Source organism: Megascapheus bottae, chromosome 1 (genome assembly GCF_031878675.1).
Source record: "Megascapheus bottae isolate mThoBot1 chromosome 1, mThoBot2.hap1, whole genome shotgun sequence".
Classification (NCBI taxonomy): Eukaryota; Metazoa; Chordata; class Mammalia; order Rodentia; family Geomyidae; genus Megascapheus; species Megascapheus bottae.
This window is the reverse complement of record NC_143509.1, coordinates 83,409,301-83,434,832: the sequence shown is the minus strand read 5'-3', so window position 1 is coordinate 83,434,832 and position 25,532 is coordinate 83,409,301.

Sequence of the window (25,532 nt, the reverse complement as noted above, 5' to 3'; positions counted from 1 at the left end):
GAATCCCCAACACTAACATAAAAACCATTACCTACTATTTCCAGTTCCTTAAGAAGATCCTGTTACTTGTAATTAACATGTTCTTAATCTTGATGGAATAAAAAAAGAACAGAAATTTCTATTCTTGTGAGTTTATTGCCTTTTGTGACTACTAAGAATTGTGTAAGAATCGTTAAACAGATCCAGTTATTCACAGAGATATTATGCTCCTGTGGCTATGCATATGGAATAAATCAGTCTGAGCAGTCACACTCTCCCTCAGGAACTCCAAATGGGTTGAAATATCTTCCTGCCTGAAGTCACGACTTGGAATTTAATCAAAATGCTTGGATTAGGATTCCTGACATTTTTGACAGCCTAGGGGCCAAATAGGACTGAAAAAGAAAATTGTGAGATAATTTTAATGCCAATGCTATTTTCAGACACTGACAATATTTTAATTTACTAAATCAATGTATATGGCTCCCACGTATATTATCTATGTTTCAGAGTGCATTTGTTTTCATTTTTTTAGTTGTTTAATTGTTTTTGGTAACTTTAATGGATGAAATACAGGTGAAAAAATTGAGTTTTCCAAAATTAAAAAATTAAAATAATAGGAAAACTTTTCCTTGTGATTTATTTGGAGGTGACTTTTGCTTACTGTTTATGATACAATATATTTCAAATATAGAGTATGCTCATTTTCAAAGATATACTATTTTATTCTGTTTTATGAATAGAAAAATATTTTACGAAGTATAGATTAAAATTATTGGAAAATGGCAATAGAAAACTTTGATATCCTTAAATTTAAGAATAGTGAGGTGTGTAGACAAAAAGAATGGGGTCTTACATAGGAAGTTTTTTCAAAATTCCATTTCACTGTTTGACTGTATTTTATTATATAACAGATACTCAAGAGTTGGAATATCATCAAAACATAAAATAATATTAAAATTACTGTAGAGGTGATGTACAGAGAGGTTATAGTTATGGAAGTCAAGTATTCAGTACATTTCTTTTTAACAGTGTCACCTCCTCCATTTTTTTCTCAGTAGATTTTATAGGTATGAAATTTAGGTGAGTTTCACTGGAGATATATCAGCATTTCATAATATTCTCCTTGTACTTTAGCAGTAATTGTATATCATTCTAGATAATTAAAATGGAAAGACTAGACCCCTAAATCTAGGAGATCAATTCTGTCTGTTACCTAGGCGAGAATTTTGATTTTTTTGTGCATATCTGTTGAGATGGAAATATTAAAGATGGGTTCTTCTTTCCTTTTTCTGTGCTTCAGATGAGATAGCACCAAAAACAGTTGGTGGCTGGGGATTATTCTCACGGCTGAAACCTTAGTATATGACTAAATGTCATTCTCTGACAGTGTGGTATTTTCATGATAATCAGATTTTCTTGACTGCTAGTTTTTTTTCAAGTGCATATAGTGAAAAGCTTTTTTTCCATCATCTAGATAATCTTGAGACATCAGAGAGAATATTTCACTTATCCAATTTCTAGTGTCCCAGAAGTTGATTTTACTATAGCCCTATTAACCAAATAATATTCTAAGACTGCACAGAATTTAAGAGGAATAATATACACTAACATGAACAGAACACACATTTATAGTAGAAAGAAATCAATGATAGTTGATGATAATAATTTAGGAGACTAACAAATTAGCTTCTAATATAGTACAAAATATTACATAATGGGGTTGCTAAATAAGTACAAAGATAAGAATCTTTGTACTTATCTGCATTATTTGATAATGATGTGAAGTCAAAAATATAAAGATAGGGAAGAAAGCCAGGAGTTTTCACTGTGCAGGAGTATAGGGTGTGGATTCTATAGCTATATGAATTTTCATACACAACCTCATCTCTGTTACCTTCCTGAATGTGTAAACCATGTATCACATCTTTGATACTCACTATAATGCTTATATGGTTGATTCTTTCATAGGTTTGACATTTCTCTAGTCACAGTCTATATTCCAATAAATTGCATTGTTGCTGATTTTTCATATTTATTGCATTTTACCTTTTGTCATTCAAACCCAAATGGTAATAAAATAGGAAGTTAAGGTAGCAAATATAGCTTTGATATTGTACTTGTATCAAAAAAAACACAACCTCTATGGATAGTTTGGAAGGCATAAAGACTTCATCAGTGAAGCATCCTTATGTTGCTCCATGAATTAAAGGAAGATTTGCAACAGTGGTCAGTGAAAGGCATGTAGACTAATACTGTGAAACATCTGCTGTGTGCTGTTATTCCACTGGCACATCATAAAACACATAATGAAGATCAGTCACACTAAAGACCAAAAAAAAAGAAAAGAAAAGAAAGAAAAAAAGAAAAGAAAACCTTTCAGAATACAGAACAAAACAGTTAACAGATGTTCCAGTCAGATGGCCAAACTAAAATATGTATTGTAAGTGGCATCTGAGCCAGGAAATAAACAGGATTTATAACTTGTGTAGGGTTTTAATTAATCTGCATTCAGAAAAGTTATATTGTTATATTCAATACTCTCATCCAAAGAGAGTACCTAATTCCTCAGCATATCAATTGTGTTATGATAATATTATCTATGAATATTAGTTTTTAACCTTAAAATTGAAAAAGTCATATAAATTCAAACTATTCTTATGTTTTGTCCAAAGTAGAATTTATGTAACACATTATGGGAAATATAATTATTAAGGTAAGTATTCTCAACATCCAATTTTAAAAATAAACACATTTAAGACCCTCCAGAAAAATGACTATTATGTAATAGTATCTTTTTAAGTGCAAAAAATTTTGGGAAAACAATGAAACCTATCAGGTATGATGATATTATGTACTGATGATATACAATTATAAGCATTTTTATAGGAACTATACCTTTTGTGTTGATGGCTTTCAAGTATACATGTAAAAATTCATAATTATGTAAGGATAAATTTGAAAAGAACATTAAGGACAGACAGTAAAGCAACTTTTCTTTAGATCTGAACCACACAAGAACACCATGGAAATTTCTGCAGGTATTGCAAGCCTTAGCAGTATAGCTAAGCATTGTTGTTTGCATTTTTTAAAATAAAGGACAATGAAATTGATTAGCCTATAAATAGGAAATAATGCATAAATTCAGATTATTTTGCTGATTCAAACAATAAAAAATAAATAAATGGTTCATATGAGCTCCACTGCACAAGTGCCATTTCTAATCTGTTTCTTTTTAGGTATCGAGGCAGCATTCTGCGTGAATCTACTTAACCCAGGATTACGCTTACTCTCTAACTCAGGAACTCATTGTGAATGCTATTGCTGTGTCGGTAGCTGTCTTTTCCTATCTAAAAACTAACACTGATGATAATTGCCTAGTCTTTCCACTGCTTAGTTTTTCAAGGAGTCTTTGACAAGGCACTTGTATAATGTTTTTCACCAGCCGTCACTTATTGAGACAACCTCACAAGTCACAAATAATTGGGACTTAATTGCAGGTGCATTCAGACCTTTAAGATATCAAGCAAGGGGCCGAATACCAATTGTGGTAAAATTATTATAGAATGCCATAGCCACAAAGTATATCAGGGGAGAAGAGGAATAAATCCAAACATACAAAAGGGAATGTGCTTTCAAAAATATGTTTGTCTTGTAGAGTTAATTTTAACACATTTGTTTTTTTTCAGTAATGAAGTCTTATCTGTTCAATGTAGCTGCCTCTGAACTGCTTCTGTATCTCTTTTATTCTAAAAACATTGCATGGAATCTTCTATTGGATGAAGTATTTCATCCTTTATTAGCTACTTTCCTCTATAAACACAGGACAGCCAGTAAAGATGTCATTCTTGTTCCCTGAAACAAGTAGATTAGTCTATTTTCCCTTGGGGTTTAGCAAAGTCCTTCAACAGACGTGACTGGCAGAGGAAGAGACTGAAGATTCTGGCCCTAGGGGATAGATTGCTGACTTGATAAATCTTTGGGTCATAAAAGGTCATTGCTTGATGTTTGGAAGAAAGATTGACTTACTCACAAATATCACGAAAAGATCTTTCTGTTGTGTAAAATATAAAGAAAGCAAACTAATATTGTTGGAACATTTGCAATTCTAGCAAGGACAGTTCACTAACAAGCACAGGCAAAGTAATTTCAAATCCAAATTTACTGCAAGTGAAATTTATATGTTTTAAAGTCATTGCTGCACAAAAGCATACTTCCTTTAGCTGTTTAGATCTCCATTGGGCTGTGTATAAAATACATGGAGCACCTCTAAACAGTCATTTTCAAGGAGAAGAAATTATGGCCAGCTCCTTGAAATGTTAGTTTGAAATCTAAAGTAAAAACATTTGAAATTTCACTGGGTATTGAAAAATCTTTCAGAAATTAAAAAAAAATCTGTTGACAATGAAATCAACTTGTTTATTATAAAATGCACAAAATCCACCATAATATTTGACTACAAAGATACAAGATAACACTTATAAATAAAAAACAAAAACAAAACATTGGAAGACAATTGTAAGTCCACTTTAAATGACTAACATTTCAACTGTTGTTAAATGTTGAAAATACAACAAATCTTGTTGCTGTTTTTCAATTCCAGTGTTTGAAAATTTAATTTGAAAATGGAAAAATATTCTGAATGCATGTTGGTATTTATTTGAATCTCCCTTTAGGAAAGTTATTGGCAATATACTATGGAACCATATCTATTTTTTACTTGTGTCTACTTTCATTTGAGTGTGTGTGTGTGTGTGTTCCTTTGGCTTGAGTTCCTATTAATTAAAAAAGAAAACTTTCCTTAATAACTGGCCTGCCTCTTTCCTTCGTAGATAATATATTGGCTTCACATAATTCATCAAAGTGGAAATTGTTGCATAGGAAAAAGAAAACACTTTAGGATTTCAGGGTGGACAGCCATTTTATAAAAAAGCAAGAGAATAGAGTAAGTTGCCTCCCTGAAAGAAGAAGTGTACTGCTAATAAAGAAAACAAACACATGGCTGGGAGCATAGCCTCAGGGTAGAGTGCTTGCCTAGCATGAACAAAGCCCTGGGTTGGATTCCTCAGTACCATATACATAGAAAAAGCTGGAAGTGGCTCTGTTGTTCAAATGGCAGAGCTCTAGCTTTGAGCAAAAACTGTCCAAGGACAGTACCCAGGCCCTGAGTTCAAGTTTCACAACTGGCAAAAAAAAAAAAGAAGAAGCTCAGATTATGACTAAGGGAGCACCCTTGACAATGTGATAATTCAAATCTACCTCACATTTGCAATATTTGATGTATGATTTGGTACACACATGCCGGTACTTACACACAAATTACTAGACTATAGGATAAGAGATTCTCTTCCCAATATTCCTATGTTTAATAAATGACTGGACGTTGAGGTTTTTTTTTCTTCCTAGAGTGGGTCTGGTTTTCCTTGGTTTCTCACCAAAATGTAATGTATAAATAATAAATGTATTAACAATAAGTGTTGTTTTAGAAAGAAATACATTGGAACTAATGAGGAAGAAATCAGAATGAAGCAAATGTTCTTGCATATACATGCTACAAAATAAACTACCTAAAAAAAAGTAGCAAGAGCTATATAGTATATATAGTATATGGCTGTACTTCCTGCAGGATTTCCAAAAATTTTAATGATAAAGGTACCACTTTGCTTCCTGTCAAACTATAAATACTCTTTCAGGCACAGGAACAAATTACCTTGATCTTGATAACAAAAATGAGTGGATATGTAAATAAATTAAGAGCACAGTGGATATGTAAATAAATCAAGACACAGTAGTGTCTTGATCATATTGATAAGTCCTAGTTAATAAGTGCAAATGTAGCTTGGAAAATGCCCAGGACCAAGAATTGATCCCAGTTTATTTAGGACAAAATTTGTGAGGTTCAATGGAATCTCTTTCCTACAAATTCCTAGTCCTCTATGTATTGTTCACAGTGCTTTTATCATTGGAGTTTTGCTGAACTATGGGTTGTCATGTGGTACTTCCAACACAAACTGCTCAGTGTCAGAGCATTAGACTATGCCCAGTTTCCAAAACACAGGTTGGTTAACAGAAATTGCAAGCTCTGAGTTTATTTTAGCTCTCTTATATGTTTAATCATTTTAATCACAATATAAAAGCAAAAAAAATGTTTATGCTTACAAGGCCTCAACAGATGTATACTTTAAGTGAATCATGTTAACAATATGTAGCCTCATATTTATTATTTCTCTATAAATAAAACATTTTAAATTATTTTGGTGCCCTGTGGCTCATGCCTGTAATCCTAGCTACTCAAGAGGCTGAGATCTAAGGATCATAGTTCAAAACCAGCCCAGGCAGAAAAGTCAAAGTGATGGAGTACTAGCATTGTGTGGAAATGCTCAGGGAGAGTGCTCAGACCCTGAGTTCAAGCCCCAGGACCAATAACAATAACAACAAACAAAAATATTTGCTACATTTTCTTGAAATTTAGAGCATAACAGGATGTTGTTGAGATTTGTAGTTATTCTGTGCAACAGAAAGCCAAATATTGTAACTCCCATGTGACTATAACATATCTCCCTATCCTCTCTGCTCTCACTAAAGTGGCAGAGAACTGGGAGAGCTGCCACGGATATAGACCACTTATTGTAGGATTTGGGAAAGAAGGAAAGGAATGGCCATAAGTGCATGATTTGAGAATTTCTGGTTATGGTTGTCCTATTTTCTTTTTTTAAAATTTTATTTTATTGTTGGGGTGATATACAGAGAGTTTGGGTTACATTCATCAGGTAATGAGTTTATTACTTCTTGAATATTGCTACCCCTTCCCATGTTTTTCTCCCACCTTTCCCTCCCCTTATCCCTCCCACTCACCTTGTTTTTCCCTTAACTTCCTATTTTCAAATTCACAAATACATATATATACATATATATATGTATGTATGCAATATACCAAGTACCAAAGTCAAATACAGTATCAACATGAGATAGACCTTAAGGGGGGAAAAAGAAGAAAGAAATAGCTTCACATAGTACATTAGGAACAATAATAATTTCTATGCATAGATGCTTTCATCCCACAAAATCACTGATGGAAACTTCATCAGTGCATTCAATCTCATTCTGCTGGGTACTGGAGACAGATATGTATAACTAGTGAAAAGATAGGGTCCACTCAGAGTGGTACACACACACACACACACACACACACACACACACACACACACACACAGTAGAACAATAGCTTGCTAGGAAGCTACATCACCAACATCATCATTAAATTTTAGTCTCCTTTTTCCATCACAAAACCAAAAACAATTCATTACAAGAAAACATGGTATTTAAAAATATTTCCAGGTCAGCTACATCTTTTTCTATATGCAATGAAACTTTGTTTATTTACCTTTATTCAAGTAGCAACTGAATAAACACCTTCAAGCTATTTTGTAAATTAGATGAGGCATTATAATATGTGTTAGATTCTTGATACCATCTTTAGTTTTTTCCCACTAATTAACTAAAGATGTGATAAAATTAAATAAAGAAAAGAGGTTAAAATACATTGCTATGTTTATTGTGTTTACTAAATTACTCATTTTACTAATATTATAGGATTTTTATGAGGAAAGCAATGCATATATTTAAATTAATATGAGCTCTAAATTAAATTTTTATTGCTCAGACAATACACTAAATACACTTTCCCAAGTTATAAATAGAAATGTAAATATCACAATTAATATAATAGACAGGAAAAGTATTTAGTTACCTCAGAAATAAGAACTAATTTAAATATATTTATGCACTATAAACTGTTGTTTGGTTTCTGCTCAGGGTAATTAGGCAACCATGAAATTAAAGGGACTAATTTGATTACATTTCTCATCACATTATAATTATGTAGGTGTTAGAGAAGAAATAGGTAATAGAGTGACATTATTTTCCTTTTCCATTGATTATTTTTTACAAACTGCATTTTTAAACTTAACATCCATGCTTAATGCCATATCTTTAATTCCTTATTTTTAAACCACAACTTTCAAAATACATACGTTTGGGTTTTCTCTAAATTTCTACTAGTTTTATGTTGAAATCATCATTTTTAAAGAGAACAAAAGCCTATTAACAGTTTAGCTAACATCCTCACTTCTTGTAAGTCTGTGTCAGTTTTGACCTTTTCAGTGAGACTTGCTATGACCAACATAGTGAAGAGTTTAACTAGACAGAGCTCCTGCCATCCTTCTCATTCTAAATTTGTTTCCTTTCTATAGCATTTATCTTCATACAGCAGACAATACCTCTTATTGGATGCTCACTATCTGTTTCTCTCCTGGTAAACAGCTCACAGCAAAGAAATGATTTTCATTCATTTGCATTTTTGTGAAGAATAAACATGGTGTGTGATAACCAAGTTTAATTGAATCATATTTGTTGCTTTAAGAAAATCAATTATAAAACTTTGAACTTTGCCTTAAGTTATTAGGTATTATAAGTTTCCTTAAGGAAATTGCTCGTTAGTAATCTCACAATTTTTCTGTCAATCCTGCACAAATTGAGAGTATATTATATTTGCCTTTGAGGTCAGTGTTAAAGCAGCCTATTTTGATGAGCTCTACTTATATAAATTAATATTACAAATGTGAAACTGCAATGTAGGATGTTGAGAACATTCTTCATGCAGATTGTCAATTTTTTGTTTTCTTTTTTTGTTTCTTTTTATATTTTTTAAATTTTTTATAGTGGGGGTAATATATAGAGGGGCTACAGTGATATTCATGAGGTAGTAGGTGCATTACTCCTCACACATTGATACCCTTTCTCATGTTTTTGTCCCCATTTCCTTCCCCTCACCCCCTCCCAATCATCTTGTCCCCCCCCCAGATTGTCAAGTTTAGTGTAAGGGTCAATATAAATATTAAAATTACATCATGCTAGTGTAGGAAATAGCTGTGAACTTTCCAAACTATACCTTCAAAAGTTTAGTGAGATAAATAGTGAAGTTGAAAGGCAAATTAATAAATATTTGTCCTTAGTCACCTGACCATTGAAAATTCAATTCCATTATGAAGAATATTTAGATTGAAATGAACTATATCTAATTATTACATAGAAATGACGAAAGCAGTCTCTTATGTTGGGTGGAAGAACACTGTGCGTGTGTATGTGTGTGTGTGCACTTATATGAACATATGGAATTCTTGAGCTTGTACAAAAATTTGTAATTTGTTCCCAATCTGAAGCCTGAAGTGATCATTTTCAGTTTAATTCAAAGGAAAGTGTCCTTTTCTTGTTTGATTTACAGGCATGGCCATAAAACAAGAGAGGTGAGGAAAATGAAGTTGATTTGACCAACTTAGGACACTAAGTATTTCTAAAATTTGAAACCATGGGCTACTAGGCATTATTTCTGTATTTGGCATTACCTATTTTAGGAAAAAAATCAGATTGGATTTATATAAAATATCAAATATGAATTCTCAGGTTTTTTTGAAGACTTTCTCATCATCTTACATAATTAATTACATCTGAACTTGATCCAGCCCAGGATAGTTATCCCATCCTACTATAGATATTCTATAGCAAGACAAAGAGAGCTATCAACTCACTAGCAAACTAAATAAGCTTTTGCCCTGAGTCTTACTGAGTGTTGATATTCAAGCCCCATAACCACTGCCCACCAGTTTCCTGAGAATGCTGTAAATGACAAGCTATCTTCCTGAGAGCCACTTAAATTGTGACCTTCAAGAATTGCCATTTTTTCAGCCACCTGGATCTCTATAGTGCAGCTGCTTTCCCCCCCTGACCTCGAGTAGCCTCTGAAGTTTCACCTTTTGGTCTCTGCCAATCTGGATCTCATTTTCTTTCCTATAGCCACCAGTGCCAGCAGCTTTTGCACAGGAAAGAATATGCGTTAAACCTCATTAATTAGCCAGATTGGAGAATTTGCCCTGTAGGTTGATTTCTCAATAACCATGAAACAAGTGATAACAGCTCAGTTCAGGATGGAACTAAAAATATTCTCAATTTACATGAAGTTGATTCATTTTTGACATTTATTTTTCCTTCATAGCACAGAGTGTGGTTCCAGTGGCTACAGAATAGGGATATTACTCTTTACATAGAAAGCAACTTAACATATTTTCTGAACCACATACCAAAAATAAGCTAATACACACACACACACATATTTATGTGTGAATTTAATTTACCTTAAATATAATCATGTGTATTCATTGCAAATTATGCTTAAAAATATCCCTAAGACTTTTATAAGAAAAAAAGAAAAAGAAAAGAAATTCAAACCCTTCAGTGTTAGCTTGAGGATTAAAGTTGCTAATAACCTGCTTCTAATACTTCTTATGAAAATATAAATAGGACTAAACAGGAGAGTTCTTCAGAGCCTTGACTTTTGTAAGATACCTAATACAATCACCAAATTTCCTTGAACACAATCCCAAGACAACATTGCTTTCAAAGGTTGATTTCTGTGTTCACCTCTGCTCCTGGACAAGTTAGAGCTGCCAGCTTTTGCCCCTGTGAAGTGAACTGATGTTTTCCCATCTGTTCTACTAGTTGTGGTACAGGTTCAATGCCTGCCTGCTATTATGATCTTTTCTGTATTCAAGGCTTTTTCCTTCTCTCAGGACATGAAATTTTAATTGTTCAACAGGAAGCATTCAGCTGGACTAATTATCTAACAGAGTAAATAAACTTGGTAAGCCTGTTTTAATTTTCATATATTTTATGTACCTACATATTTGATCATCAACATATATTTATGCATATAGACATAATCAGGAAACTGTAAGTGGTACATATGCACTTAAATATGTAAATGAATGTATAAATGCTTGTGAGAAAAGTATAAATCACATTGTTCTAAGTTCAGAGAGCTAATACACAAATATACGAGGAATAAACATCTTAAATTCAGTTTAACTAAGTTTTAAGGCCACACAAATTGATTAGGCAAATAAAAAATATATAGCTAATTATTTTAACAAATTATTTTGTCAGTGAATTTCAAATTTTTATTTTATGGGCTTGTAGTTTTTAAGATAAAAGGAAGGATATGTTACATGTCACGGAGACATAATTATTTATTACTGTTTTCTCATCAAAATTGCTTCTTTTTTATCAGGAAGAAAATAAAATGATTTATTTTTATTGCTAGTACTAATTTGCTAGTTTATAACTACAGTACTACATCTAAATTTGTACAGAGCACACCACTATTCAGTTTCCCTCTCGTAAAAGATTTGTCTTAGTATTGTTATTTTCTCTGTTTTATTATTATTTTTTTATTTTAAAAGCAAGTTTACTCTTGACATTTAAGGAAAACAATGCAAACTGCAAAATAAAAAAAATATATCTTCTGTATCAGAAAACATTTTAACCCAACTCCCACTAAAAATAAGAGTCATTACATGATTTTTGGAAAAAAGTTAACAGAAGCACTGTGGTTGTTAAAATTACATTAAATTATAATAAAGTGGTAGCATTGGTAACTTATCACAGGAAACTTGCAATAAGTCTTGGCAATTTTAACTTTTGCAATGTTCAAGAACATTAGAAGTCAGATTTTATTAGCCAATTTTGAATAATCACTTATTAAAAGTTAATGGTTACCTTTTCAAATAGGCAAAGGTTTTTGTTTGCTCCCTCCTCCCCTCTGATGGGAACAAACCCAGGGCTTTGGGCATGTTAGGCACGTGTGCTACCTTATTTATATATGTTGGACACACTTGTCCCAGGTAAATCTGGGAATCTTTCCAAACATTAATTTTCAGCTTTTTAAAACATGGTATATGGAATTTCACCAACTGAGCAGCATTATAACTATCTACTATTATACTAAGTAAACACTAGACTATTTCCTTCTACCTAGGATGCATGTATCATTGACAAACCATTTGGCCACTATTTCTATAGCCAGATTTGGATTTGCCTCTAAAACTTATTGGACTTCTTCACAGTACTTACTGTACTTACAACTGTACATTTGTACCTGATGTATAATAAACTCCTATTAAGTACTAGCTGAATGATTATAAATAAACATCTGCATCAGTATCTATCCCATCCGCTGTTTCCTGAAGATATATCTCAGAAGACATAGAATAAATCTAAAGATATTTTTATTATTTTTAAGTATTTTTATAGGGAATTCCAATTCTGCATACTAACTCATGTATACATTGTATGTTTTACAAACATTTCTATTTTATTGGCATTTATTGGCTAAATTTTAAAATATTTTAAAATATTTTGGAATCTAAATATATTTAAATATTTTTCAATTTCAGCATGAGTAAGTAGACATATTTCAATTCTTTATGCAATTCTGGCTTTAGAAATAGAGCTGTGAATTATAGTTTAAAATTAAGTATGTGACAATGATTTCAGCCTGTGTTGGTCCACAAATGGACTTTTAATCTGGATTCATTCATTAGAAATAGGATTATTAATATTATATTTTTGTTTTTATGTTTTCACTGGGCAGAATTCCTGGGGCTTGACCTGGCCACTGTCCCTGAGCTATTTTGCTCAAGAATAGTACATTTCCACTTGAACCACACTCCACGTGTAGCTTTTTAAAAATTTTTTATTGTAGATAATGGAGGGATTACAGTTATGTTCGCCAGATAGAATGAGCATTACTTCACACACATTGATACCCCTTCTCATGTTTTTGTCCCCATTTCCTCCCTCCACCCCTCCCCTATCTCACTTTCCCCATTCCTTTTCCTATTTCAAATAAACAAATAAATGTATATACAATATATCAGATTACAAAGTAAGATACTGTAACAATATGAGATTAAAAAGGGACAAGATGGGGGATGGAGGGGAGGGTAATGGGGACCAAGACATATGAAAGGGTATCAATGTATGTGAATTAATGCACCTTCTATCTGGCAAATATCATGTAACCCTTTTATTAATTACAATAAAAAATAAAAAAAGAAATAGAAAAAGAAAAAGAGATGAGAGAATAACATATTACCTTAAGAACAATATTCACTCTTTATATAGGTCTTGTTTCCATATCCTGGAGGTCCTTTCATTTAACCTCATCCTACATGGGCCAAGTATCTAGATTTTGAGCTATTGTAATTCTCTGCTAGGAGACTTGGGAAAAAAAATGTAGATTTTTTTAAATTAATTAATTAATTTATTTATTGATTAATTTATTTATTCCAGTTCTGGAGCTTGAACTCAGGGCCTGAAAACTGTCCTTGGGCCTTATTCTCAAGGCTAGCACTCTGCCACTTGAATCACAGCACCATTTCTGGATTTTTCTGTGTATGTGGAACTGAGGAATCAAACCAGGTCTTCCCGCATGATAGGCAAGCACTGGACCACTAGGCCAAACACCCCACCCACTTTTTATTTATTTATGTTTTTGTGTGTATAATTGGAGCTAAGAGTCTCATCTACCTTCCTGTGCAGGTTGGCTTCAAACTGTGATCTTCAGATCTCAGCTTCCTTGTGGGGAAAGTCACATTAGGGAAATAGGCCGACCTGCCTGTCACCTCATTGGGAGGTTTGGCTGTGGTTTGTTAAAAAGACGCTGTCTAAGTTCAACAAAATAAGACACCAGGAAATGGGTACTTTAAAGGTGTGGTAGAAAATCATGAGAAGTGATGGCAGTGTTGAATAAGATATATGTGTATCAGAGTCATTTCTGAAATTGTGCAGGACACAGAATAATCCTCTCTTAAGATGTCTTTCACCAAGCTCATGTGCCCATTCTGTCCTACCTGCTAATTATTTTGTTTCAAGCTATTTACTCCTTTGACCTTCAAGGTTGTTGATGAATTCCGCAGCCAGCAGACCTATAAGCAATACCTGAGAGCTTTATATACTGTCCATTCAAAATCTTCAGTGGCTTATAGTCAATCACTAATAAATGGAGAAAAACCAAGCAATTAGGCACCAGACAGTGTCCTAAGGATAATTCATGGCACAGAGATTACTGAGGCAACTGACATTGCATTGAAGCTGCACTTGTTTCCTCAATTTTCCTATCATGTCTTTTCGAATTTCTAGCTTTTCTTGGACAGCATTCTAAATTTATCACATGCTCCTGAATTGGTGTATACAACCTCTCCCCCTAACAAAGCAAATGTCATCACAAGTGTTTTATTTTGTTCCAAAAACTGCAATAAAAATCAATATGAACAAATTTATGACTCAGATAATGCAACTTGAAGTACTTCATGCAAATACATATGAATATATGTTCTTTGTTTATTATATATTCATGATAGATAGACATAAAATATTAAGTACAGAATGGTAACATGCTGATCCCAGTATTTCCCCAATGGTATTGTGTGTTCTATAAATTTTGTTTCCCATAATCTTATTTTAAAATTAAAAGGAGCCATTGTATCTCTAAAATTTTTATATTCTCAAAATACATATATGACATGCAATGTCTTCGAGGAGAAAAAAGATATCTTTATTTAAAATATGTGATAAAGAATGGAGCTATATGCTTCTGTCAGGAAAAATAACATTGTACCATTTTTTAGAAAATGTAAAGACTTGGGAAAACTATATTAGGTAAAGTAAGTAGATCTAAAGAAACAAAGGTTGCATGGTTTCCTTCATTTTTAATAACTAGAATGTGCCTGAAAATCTATGAGTAAACTTAATGAACAGCAAAAAGCAAAAGAATTTATACTTAGGATAAACAGTATTTCAAATGTTCACAGAGTGATGACAAAGGAGAAGATCACAAGAGTTCAATAGGTATGTGCATATGATCACAAAAACAATTATGCTTATCAAAATAAACGCCAAAGGCCAAGAGTTTGGCCTAGTGGTAGAGTGCTTGCCTAGAATGCACAAAGACCCAGGTTCAAGTCCTCAGAACCACATACACAGAAAAAAGCTGGAAGTGGTTCTGTGACTCAAGTGGTCGAGCTCTAGCCTTGTAAAAACCCAAGGACAGTACTCAAGCCCCGAGTTCAAGGCCCAGGACTGGCAAAAAACAAAACAAAACAAACAAAAAACCTCCAAGACAAAAACAAGAGTTTTTTGTTTTGTTTTTGTGTGTGCATGTGTGTGTCTTTCTGTTTTTTGTATCCCCCTTTCCTTGCTGTCTTTGATTTTGTACGTTTTGTCTTTTATCTAAGTTTTTTTTTTTTCTGATTTGAGGAGGGTAAGGGGTAAGCATAGAAATGTCGGGACAGGGACAGGAGTTTGGCCTAGTAGTTAAAGTGCTTGCCTAGCATGCATGAAGACCCGGGTTCAATTCCTCGGTACCACATACATAGAAAAAAGCCGGAAGTGGTGCTGAGGCTCAAGTGGTAGAGCTCTAGCCTTGAGAAAGTCCAAGGACAGTGCTGAGGCCCTGAGCTCAAGCCCAGGATTGGCAAAAAAAAAAAAAAAAAAAAAAAAAAACAAAGAAATGTCGGGACAGAAGTGGAACTAATTCAGCAGTGATATTCACTGGACACAATGTTGAAAAAAACCTCTATAACTCAGGGGCATGAAGGAAAAGAAAAAGTGAGAGAAAACAAGGGAAGAAGTGACTATTCATTATCTGAGTTATAAAACTATAACCCCTCTGTATTTCACCTTTGCAATAAAATGTAAAATGTATATACATTTATAGAAAGAATGCAGTACCCAAAATGATTTATTTAATATTATTTATAATCAGACTTGATTAAATTTTAATATTTTTACCTGAATAGTTCTGTAATAATAAGATCATATTGTACAATATATTTTGCTGCCTGAAATATAAACTTTAAAAATAAAACAGAATAGCAAAGATCCAGTCAATACTGAAATTAGACACAGAATTTTATACTTGTTAAAGAATAACTAGGTAAATTGCATTTGTATACTTAAAATATGTATTTCTTATTCCTTACTATCTATGGTGAAGGGAATCTCTCCCTGAAGTTAGTAATCCCATTTTAAGTTGCTCTAATGGAAAACACTGATAATTGAGGCCAGATAAAGGTCATCGGATAAAATCAGTTTAAGGTAATAATTAAGTAGATATAAATAGGATTACTGTATGTTACTCCTGTTGAAGCAATGTGTTTTCATTACTGTGAAGTGACTTCATGCATAAAAATATGGCAATTAGGTCACTTACACAGTGGTATCCCAATAAACCATCTATTATTACTGAGGAATGTGTTGGATTTATAATGACATTTGACAATGGTAGCAGATAAATAATTTCTGGTATCCCTAGGGGGAAATTAAAAAAAATATTTAGGAACCAAATGACTAAACATTCTAAAAAATGATTCACTACAGATTAATCTGTGACTTATTTAATAAATTGCACACATTCTAAATCATGCATTCTAATCATAGTGTAATTTTAAAATAATTGTAATCATTGATAGTTTTTGCTCTGGTAGTTTTTTTGTGGATATAGTGGAAAGACTCATTACGAGAATCTTGAGTGGATGAAGGATTACTACACCTAAGCCTCAAGATGTAACAAGAGTGATAATGGAAAAATAACATTCTGTTGAAAATCTCTGGAGGTTTTCTTAGGTGAGATATAATTGGAAAGCCTAGCAATCCACTATACCAATTTCTAAATCAAGATTGTTAGTCATCAAAAAAAGATACTTCAAGTTCACCTTAGGAGACTAATCAATATCATAAGAATGTGTAGAGACACAGAAACCTGTTTTAATTTTAAGACTTTCCCCAGTAATATATATTTCTGAGCAAAAAAGTAAACCCAGTCTATTGTCATGCTGCTAATTCATAGATTCATTTAAAAAGGAAGTATTTTAATTTTGAAGAATCCTTTTTAATGTTAAGTCTTCCAACTTTCAGATGTACACTAAATAGTACAAGCTGATATTTTAATTAGGAAAAAACATAATTCAATTGTTTATAAGATAAATGAATTCAAATATTACAAATAAATGTGTAGAATAATTGTTTTCTGATCACTTAGTAATCATTTTAGCTCCCAGTGATAACTCTTAGCATTTATTTGTTGTTACTGTATAATATCCTTTTTAAAAAGTTATTCCCTTTATTTTTAATATAATTTTATTGTTAAGGTGATATAGAGAGGGGTTACAGGGACATATGTAAGGTGGTGAGTACATATCTTTTTGGACATTACTACCCTCGCTCATGTTTTTCTCCCACTTTTCCTCCTCCCATCCTCCAAGTCGTATTTCCTATGGAATATACAAGGATCCTTTAAAATTTACACCTAAAGCTATATATTCATGAAAACACAATTCTTATATTCATGAAAACAGAATTCATCTTAATTTTCATGCACAAATGAACTAATGAGATTGTTGTTTTTAATGCACTTGAAATGTATACCTTCAATTAATATGTCATTGGCTAAAACATTTATGGATGCTGTTTATATGATGTGATGCAAATATCAACAAGAGTATGGCTATGCTACTTCAAGAATGGGAGTCTTGGATCTGATATATATAAAATAAACTCTGATATTTTGAAGTGGTTTTTACATCATCACTGACCTTTTCTATTTCTTGTCCACTCTTTCATTTACATTGTGAACTGGAAAGGAAAAAAAATGACAATACCAATTCACATTCTTGGAACCCAACTGAGATCAGCTGCTACAGATATTTCTGATGAAAACTAAAGAGAGCTTTCCAGCTCTAACAGCAGGCAACTTACTCATTTCTAAAATCTGCAATCTCCACAAAATATAATTATTCTGCATTTTCTGACTTAAAAAGTGACTTTTGCAATAAAATATATCATATAATTATAATTTTGTCTTGTCTTACAATATAGTCAGCCTACATGGTCACTTCTATAAATATATATTGTGTTTCAAGCAAGAAAACAGTCCTAAACATTATCATCTTTAGATTTGATAATATGAATATTTTATGAAATTTAGTTGTTGATATCTAACAAATTATTGCTTTTATTAATATATTAGATAATTGTTTTTTATTTATTTATTTTATTACTTCTTGATCTTTTTTTCTATATTCTGCTACATTACATATATTCATGACACATTTTTCTTGAGATGCAAATTAATGCATTCTGTGAAACTATAAATTCACTGCACCATGGATTGCTTCCTAGCTTTAAATTGGTGTGGCAACTTCACTAATATATTTCAGAGAAAAACTGAAGGAATTTAGAGTATAACAGTATAACATTGCCTTGTGATTTCTGTGATCTACTTAAATTCTTTTTTTAAAATATTTTATTGTAATTAATAAAAGGGTTACATGATATTTGCCATATAGAAGGTGCATTAATTCACATACATTGATACTCTTTCATATGTCTTGGTACCCTTTACCCTCCCCCTCACTGCCCCCCCCCGTCTTGGTTTTCCCCCCTTTCCTATCAAATTTCAAATAACCAAATACAAATAAATCCAATATATCAGATGACAAAGTGAGATACTGGAACAGTATGACATACCAAGGGACAGCAAAGGAGAGATAACATAGTACATTAAGGACAACAATCATTCATTATATGCCTTTTGTTTCAATCTCCTGGAGATCCTTTCAATTAGCTTCATACTATATGGCCTTATGTATCAAGGTTTTGCTCTATTGCAGATCTCTACTAGTAGAGCCCAAGGTTTCTACTGATTATGACAAATGAGGGGAACCATTGAGTCTAAGTACCTTTGAGTCTGGCTTACTTCACTTAATATGATTTTTTTCCAAGTCTTTCCATTTCCTAACAAATGGGGCAATGTCATTTTTTTCTGACAGCAGCATAGAATTCCATTGTGTACAAATACCACAACTTGTTGATCCATTCATCAACTGAGGGACACCTAGGTTGGTTCCATATTTTTGCTATGGTGAATAATGCTGCAATGAACATTGTTGTGGTAGTGGATTTAGTATGCCCTAGTTTCTGGATGGTTGGGTAAATGCCAAGTAGTGGAATTCCTGGGTCATAGGGGAGCTCTATGTTTAGCCTTTTGAGGCACTGCCATACTGCTTTCCATAGTGGTTGAAAGAGTTTGCACTCCCACCAACAGTGTAGTAGTGATCCCTCCTGGCCACATCCCCTCCAGCATCTGTTGTCATTTGTTTTCCTGATCCTGGCCATTCTAACTGGAGTGAGGTGGAATCTTAGAGTTGTTTTGATTTGCATTTCTTTTATGACCAGAGATGTTGAGCATTTCTTCATGTGTCTATAGGCCATTTTTATTTCTTCTTCAGAGAAGACTCTCTTTAAGTCTTTGGCCCATTTTTTAATGGGATGGTTGTTACTTTGGAGATTAGTTTTGGAGTGATTCAATTTTTTGAGCAGTTGATATATTTTAGATATGAGGCCTTTGTCTGTTGTTTGGTTGGTGAAGATCTTCTCCCACTCTGTAGGCTTCCTAATTAATTTACTAGCTATGTCCTTTGCCATACAAAAGCTCCACAGTTTAATACAGTCCCACTTATCCAGCCTTTCTCTGAGTTGTGATTCTTGGTCCTTATTAAGAAAGTTTTGACCTGTGCCAAGGAGGCCTAGTGTATCTCCTATTCCTTCTTGTAGAGTTTTCAGTGTGTCAGATTTTACCTCCAGGTCTTTGATCCACTTGGAGTTAATTCTAGTGCATGGTGACAAAGAAGGATCCAACTTTAGTTTTCTGCAGGCGCTTAACCAGTTCTGCCAGCAGAACTTGTTGAAGAGGCTGTATTTCTTCCATTCTATTTTTTTGGCTCCCTTATCAAAGATTAGGTGGCTGTAGGTCTACTTAAATTCTTACAAGGAGTTTCTGTAAACAATTTATAGACACAAAAGTCTGGATACTTTTCATGACTTGATTCTTTGGGTAATCATATGTATCATTAAGAAAATAGTGGGGGTGGGGGGAGAAATGGGGACCATGACATGAGAAAGGATATCAATGTTTGTGAAGTAATACACTTTCTGTCTGGTGAATATAATGTAACCCTTCTATTAATTACAATAAAACATATGGAAAAAAATGATAGTTCTATTTTCTTTTTTTATCTCCTGCTATAATTTTTCCTCAGCATAAACAAGAACAAAACTGACTAGCAAAAGCAATTATGTAAAGAGACACAGGGTTTTGAGCCACTTTGAGATGCTCCGGTTAGCTGAAAGGCCATGATAGAACTGTTCATTATTTAAGACTCACTTATCTTCATAGTAGATTTTGCTGCATTAATGAGTGAAAGATATCAGAGTAATTTTTAGTTAATAAGTGTGACTGATACTGCTCCATATTTATTTTTAGAACAATCCAGCACTTGAATGAATGAAAAAAGTGCATATTTCTATAGTAATAGTCCACACAGTAGAAAAAGATTCATCACATTCACAAAGACCAAATTTGCATAGCATGATATAAATTTGTTTTTATAACAGACACCTCTGTGTAACCTCTCTGAAAAAGGAAGCTTAATCATTTCAGAGGAAATAATTTATGATGAGGTAGCTTCAGCTTTTGGCCTATAGTTCCCACAGGCTGGTAAGCCAGTGAGTTGGAAACTAGCTGCATGAAGAAGACCCAGTGCAGGATTTACAAAACTATTGTGAATGTAGATTTCTGGCACTTTTATTTGTTTCCTGTTTAAACCCTTCTTTTTTTAATCCTGCAATGTTCAATGGTCTAAAATTCTGAAACCTAGTTCTTTAATGACATCGATTTTAAAAGACTTGACAGAATCTTTTTATTATATTGTCTCAGATTAGAGTATACTATAGAAACAACCTGGATATTTGTAGACAATACAATGTCTAATATTTCCCTTCACAGAAATCACAGATCTTTCCTGTTATCCACAGGTAGAACAAATGTGTTTTAATTTTTTTTCCAGTCCTGGGCCTTGAGCTCAGGGCCTGAACACTGTACTTGGGCTTTCTCTAGGCTACAACACTACCACTTGAGGCACAGCACCACTTCTGGCTTTTTTCTCCTACGTATGTGGTACCAAGGAATCAAATCTGGGTCTTTGTGTATGCAAGGCAAGCACTCTACCAATAGGCCAAACTCGTGGCCTGTTTTAAAAATTTTGAGTTTTATAATTGATTACTTTGAATACATGTCTCTTCATGACTTGAAGCAAAAGTGTAAGATAAGAGTCATGGCATATTCTGCCAACAGTGAGAAGAATGAGACAACAATCAGGAAAGCAACTCCTTTTGCAATAGCCACAAAGAAAATAAAGTACCTAGGAATTAACTTCACTAAAAATGTAAAGGGCCTTTTTGATGACAACTTTAAAACCTTGAAAAAGGAAATTAAAGCAGAACTGAGGAAATGGAAAAACTTCCTATGCTCCTGGATTGGAAGAAATCAATATCATGAAAATGACAATCTTGCCAAGGGCTATCTACAAATTCAACACAATACCCATCAACATCCTAATGTCATTCTTTAAAGAAATAGAAGAGATAATCCAAAATCTCATATGGAATAATAAGAGACGTGTAAAGCAAACACAATTTGCAGCAGAAAGAGCAGCACAAGAAGAATTTCAATACCAAACTTTAGACTCTATTACAGAGCTATAGTGACAAAAACAGCTTTGTACTAGCACAAGAACAGGCCTGAAGACCAATGGAATAGAACTGAGGACCCACAGACCCACAGACCTATGGCCACCTAATCTTTGATAAAGGAGCCAAAAAATAAAATGGAAGAAAGACAGCCTCTTCAACAAGTGGTGCTGGAAGAACTGGTTAAATACCTGCAGAAAACTAAATTTGGATCCTTCTTTGTCACCTGTATCAGAATTAACTCCAAATAGATCAAAGACCTGGAGGTAGAAGCAGATACATTGAAAACTTTACAAGTAGGAATAGGAGATACACTAGGTCTCCTTGGCACAGGTCGAAACTTTCTTAATAAGGACTCAGAAACACAACAAATCACAGAAAGTCTGGATTAGTGGGACTGCATTAAACTGCAAAGCTTATGTATGGCAAAGGACATAGCTAGAAAACTAAAACCACATTGTTATTCTATTATTTACCAGAAAAAGTGGAAATGAATAATCTGTTCATTGTGCTCCATTAATTTAATCATTCTTTAATCGTTAATGTGTATATCTTTTAAAATCTTAGAACAACATTTCTGGCTTGTCAATTAAGATATGGAATGCTTCTGTCCCAATATATCTTCCATATTGGGAAACTAGAGATAGTATAAACTCTCTGGATACTTGAGGGACTTGATGTTGTATGTAGGAAGTGAGCAGAGACAGGTGAGTGGAAAGCACTACTGCCATTTAGGAACGACAGAAAATTTTGAATGGCCTGAAATAGACTTGTCAAAATCACAACCACATTATAGGAGGATCAATGTGATGCATGATATAAGATGAAATGGAAGTTATGATTACCATTCTGAAGCTGGATAAATGCATCAGGGAACTGATAATAGAGATGAAGAAGCATAATGAATAGAAGTATTCTCCGTTTTCTTTCTTTTTTTTTTTAATTTAGGTCCGAGACAAGGACTCAAATTCAGTACCTGATGCTGTTGTTCATAGGCTAATGCTACAGTAAATGAGCCATGCTTCTAACTCCTCCTATTTTGAAAGTTTATCACAGAAAGCATTTTTGACTATTTTTTTTTTCTTTTGCAAGTGCTGGGTCTTGAACTCAGGGGCTGGGCAAGGTCCTTGAGGGCTTTTTCTCAAGGCTAGTGTTCTGCCACTTGAGCCACATCACCACTAGCAGCTTTTATTGTGTGTGTGGTACTGAGGAATCCAACCCAGGGATTCATTCATGCTACCCTAGCCTACTCTAGCATCTTACCCCTAGATCACATTCTTGGCCCTACTTTCACTATTTTTCAAGTAAGTATTGTTAAGAACAGTTTAGAAGGAACTTTGTATTGCATTATAACATAAAAAGAGTGAGGCATACTCCTTAATAGAAATGAATTTTCATATTTATTGTAAAGTAAATGTAATACATTCAAACATTAAATAAATTGAAGTAAAATTTAATATTAAAAGTTGAATACCCAGATATTAAACCACAGACCTATGGCCACCTAATCTTTGACAAGGGAGCCAAAAAAAAATATAATGGAAGAAAGACAGCCTCTTCAACAAGTTGTGCTGGCAGAACTGGTTAAGCACCTGCAGAAAACTAAAGCTGGATCCTTCTTTGTCACCTTGCACTAGAATTAACTCCAAATGGATCAAAGACCTGGAGGTAAAAGCTGACACACTGAAAACTTTACAGGAAGGAATAGGAAATACACTAGGCCTCCTTGGCACAGTTCGAAACTTTCTTAATAAGGACCAAGAATCACAACAAATCAGACAAAGGCTGGATAAGTGGGACTGCATTAAACTGCAGAGCTTTTGTATGGCAAAGGACATAGCTAGTAAACTAATCAGGAAGCCTACAGAGTGGGAGAAGATCTTCACCAACCAAACAACGGACAAAGGCCTCATATCTAAAATATATCAACAGCTCAAAAAATTGAATCACTCCAAAACTAACCTCTAAAGTAACAACCATCCCATTAAAAAATGGGCCAAAGACTTAAAGAGAGTCCTCTCTGAAGAAGAAACAAAAATGGCCTATAGACACATGAAGAAATGCTCAACATCTCTGGTCATAAAAGAAATGCAAATCAAAACAACTCTAAGATTCCACCTCACTCCAGTTAGAATGGCCAGGATCAGGAAAACAAATGACAACAGATGCTGGAGGGGATGTGGCCAGGAGGGATCACTACTACACTGTTGGTGGGAGTGCAAACTCGTTCAACCACTATGGAAAGCAATGTGGCAGTGCCTCAAAAGGCTAAACATAGAACTCCCCTATGACCCAGGAATTCCACTACTTGGCATTTACCCAACCAACCAGAAACAAGGACATACTAAACCCACTAGCACAACAATGTTCATTGCAGCTCTATTCACCATAGCAAAGATATGGAACCAACCTAGATGTCCCTCAGTTGATGAATGGATCAACAAGTTGTGGTATGTGTACACAATGGAATTCTATGCTGCTGTCAGAAAGAATGACATCGCCCCATTTGTTAGGAAATGGAAAGACTTAGAAAAAATCATATTAAGTGAAGTAAGCCAGACTCAAAGGAACTTAGGCTCAATGGTTTCCCACATTTGTCATAATCAGTAGAAACCTTGGGCTCTACTAGCAGAGATCTGCAATAGAGCAAAATCTTGATACATAAGGCTATATAATGTGAAGCTAATTGAAAGGACCTCCAGATATTGAAACAAAAGGCATATAATGAATGATTGTTGTCCTTAATGTACTATGTTGTCTCTCATCTCCTTTGCTGTCCCTTGGTTATCTCATATTGGTATGGTATCTCACTTTGTTATCTGATATATTGAATTTATTTGTATTTGGATATTTGAAATTTGATAGGGAAGGGGGGAAAACCAAGACGGGTCGGGGGTTGTGGGGGGGAGGGAAATGGGTACCAAGACATGTGAAAGGGTATCAATGTATGTGAATTAATGCACCTTCTATCTGGCAAATACCATGTAACCCTTTTACTAATTACAATAAAAAAATTAAAAAAAAGTTGAATATGAAATTAAAATGAAAGTGATCTACATGTTATTAGCATCAACCATATGTTTGAACTTGGTATTTATATTGTATTTTAGGACATTATTTTACTTCCCTTTAAAATGATGATTAACTGTAATTCTAGCTCATTATTTTTCAGATAAGAATGGCTCCAAACTGTTTTGAAATACCAGTTGGCAGGTGAAGGTATTTCCTAAATGAGAGTCTAAAGGAAAGTTCTACCATTTATTCTTTATATAAAAATATGTAGCAAAATTTACAATATTAAGAATCAACAAAATATTTATAAATTCTCATCATTTAACTCAGATAAACAATATTATTATTTTGTACCTGTTGTTCTTATCTGTTTTTTTTTCTCATATATAGGATCACGGAATTTTATCACATTATATTTTTATTCTAGCCAAATGGCTATTAATGTACAGAAACCTGTTTAAGTTTTAAAAGAGTTAAGACCCTTTCAAGGTCATGTCTCTGCCTCTGGCAATGAATGAAATAATATCATCAATTAATTCAATTAATTAACTAATTTAATCAATTGTGTTTCTTAAAGAATCTAAATGCATGTTTTTTTTAAATGATAATGAACAAAGAGGCTACACCCTCAGGGAAGTAAAATGAGGAACTGCTTTTTTTCCCCACTTTTTTCTACTTTAATAAAATATTATCCGATGAAGCTGTAAAAGAGATTCCAAAGGTTTGGACTCCACAAAGAAGACACAGAGAATAGTTCTTGGACACCAAGACCATTTTTTTTTAAGTCCACAGTTGTTTAAATGAGTGAGAGTTACAGAATTAAGTGAATGAAAACATCGATTGATCTCTTGGGGAAAAAAATAAATCTACAAGTATGCGAAGAAGATATCCGGCAAAGTCCTGTTTTTCTCTTCAGAGATATTTCAATAGTTGAAGTCACTAGATCTTTGTAACCTTGAAATTAAGTCTTTTAGAAAATAAGTCCCACGCTAGGAAAAATATCTAGATTATGAGGATCCTCGAATGTTGTGCTATGACTTTATTTGGAATGAAATGAGACT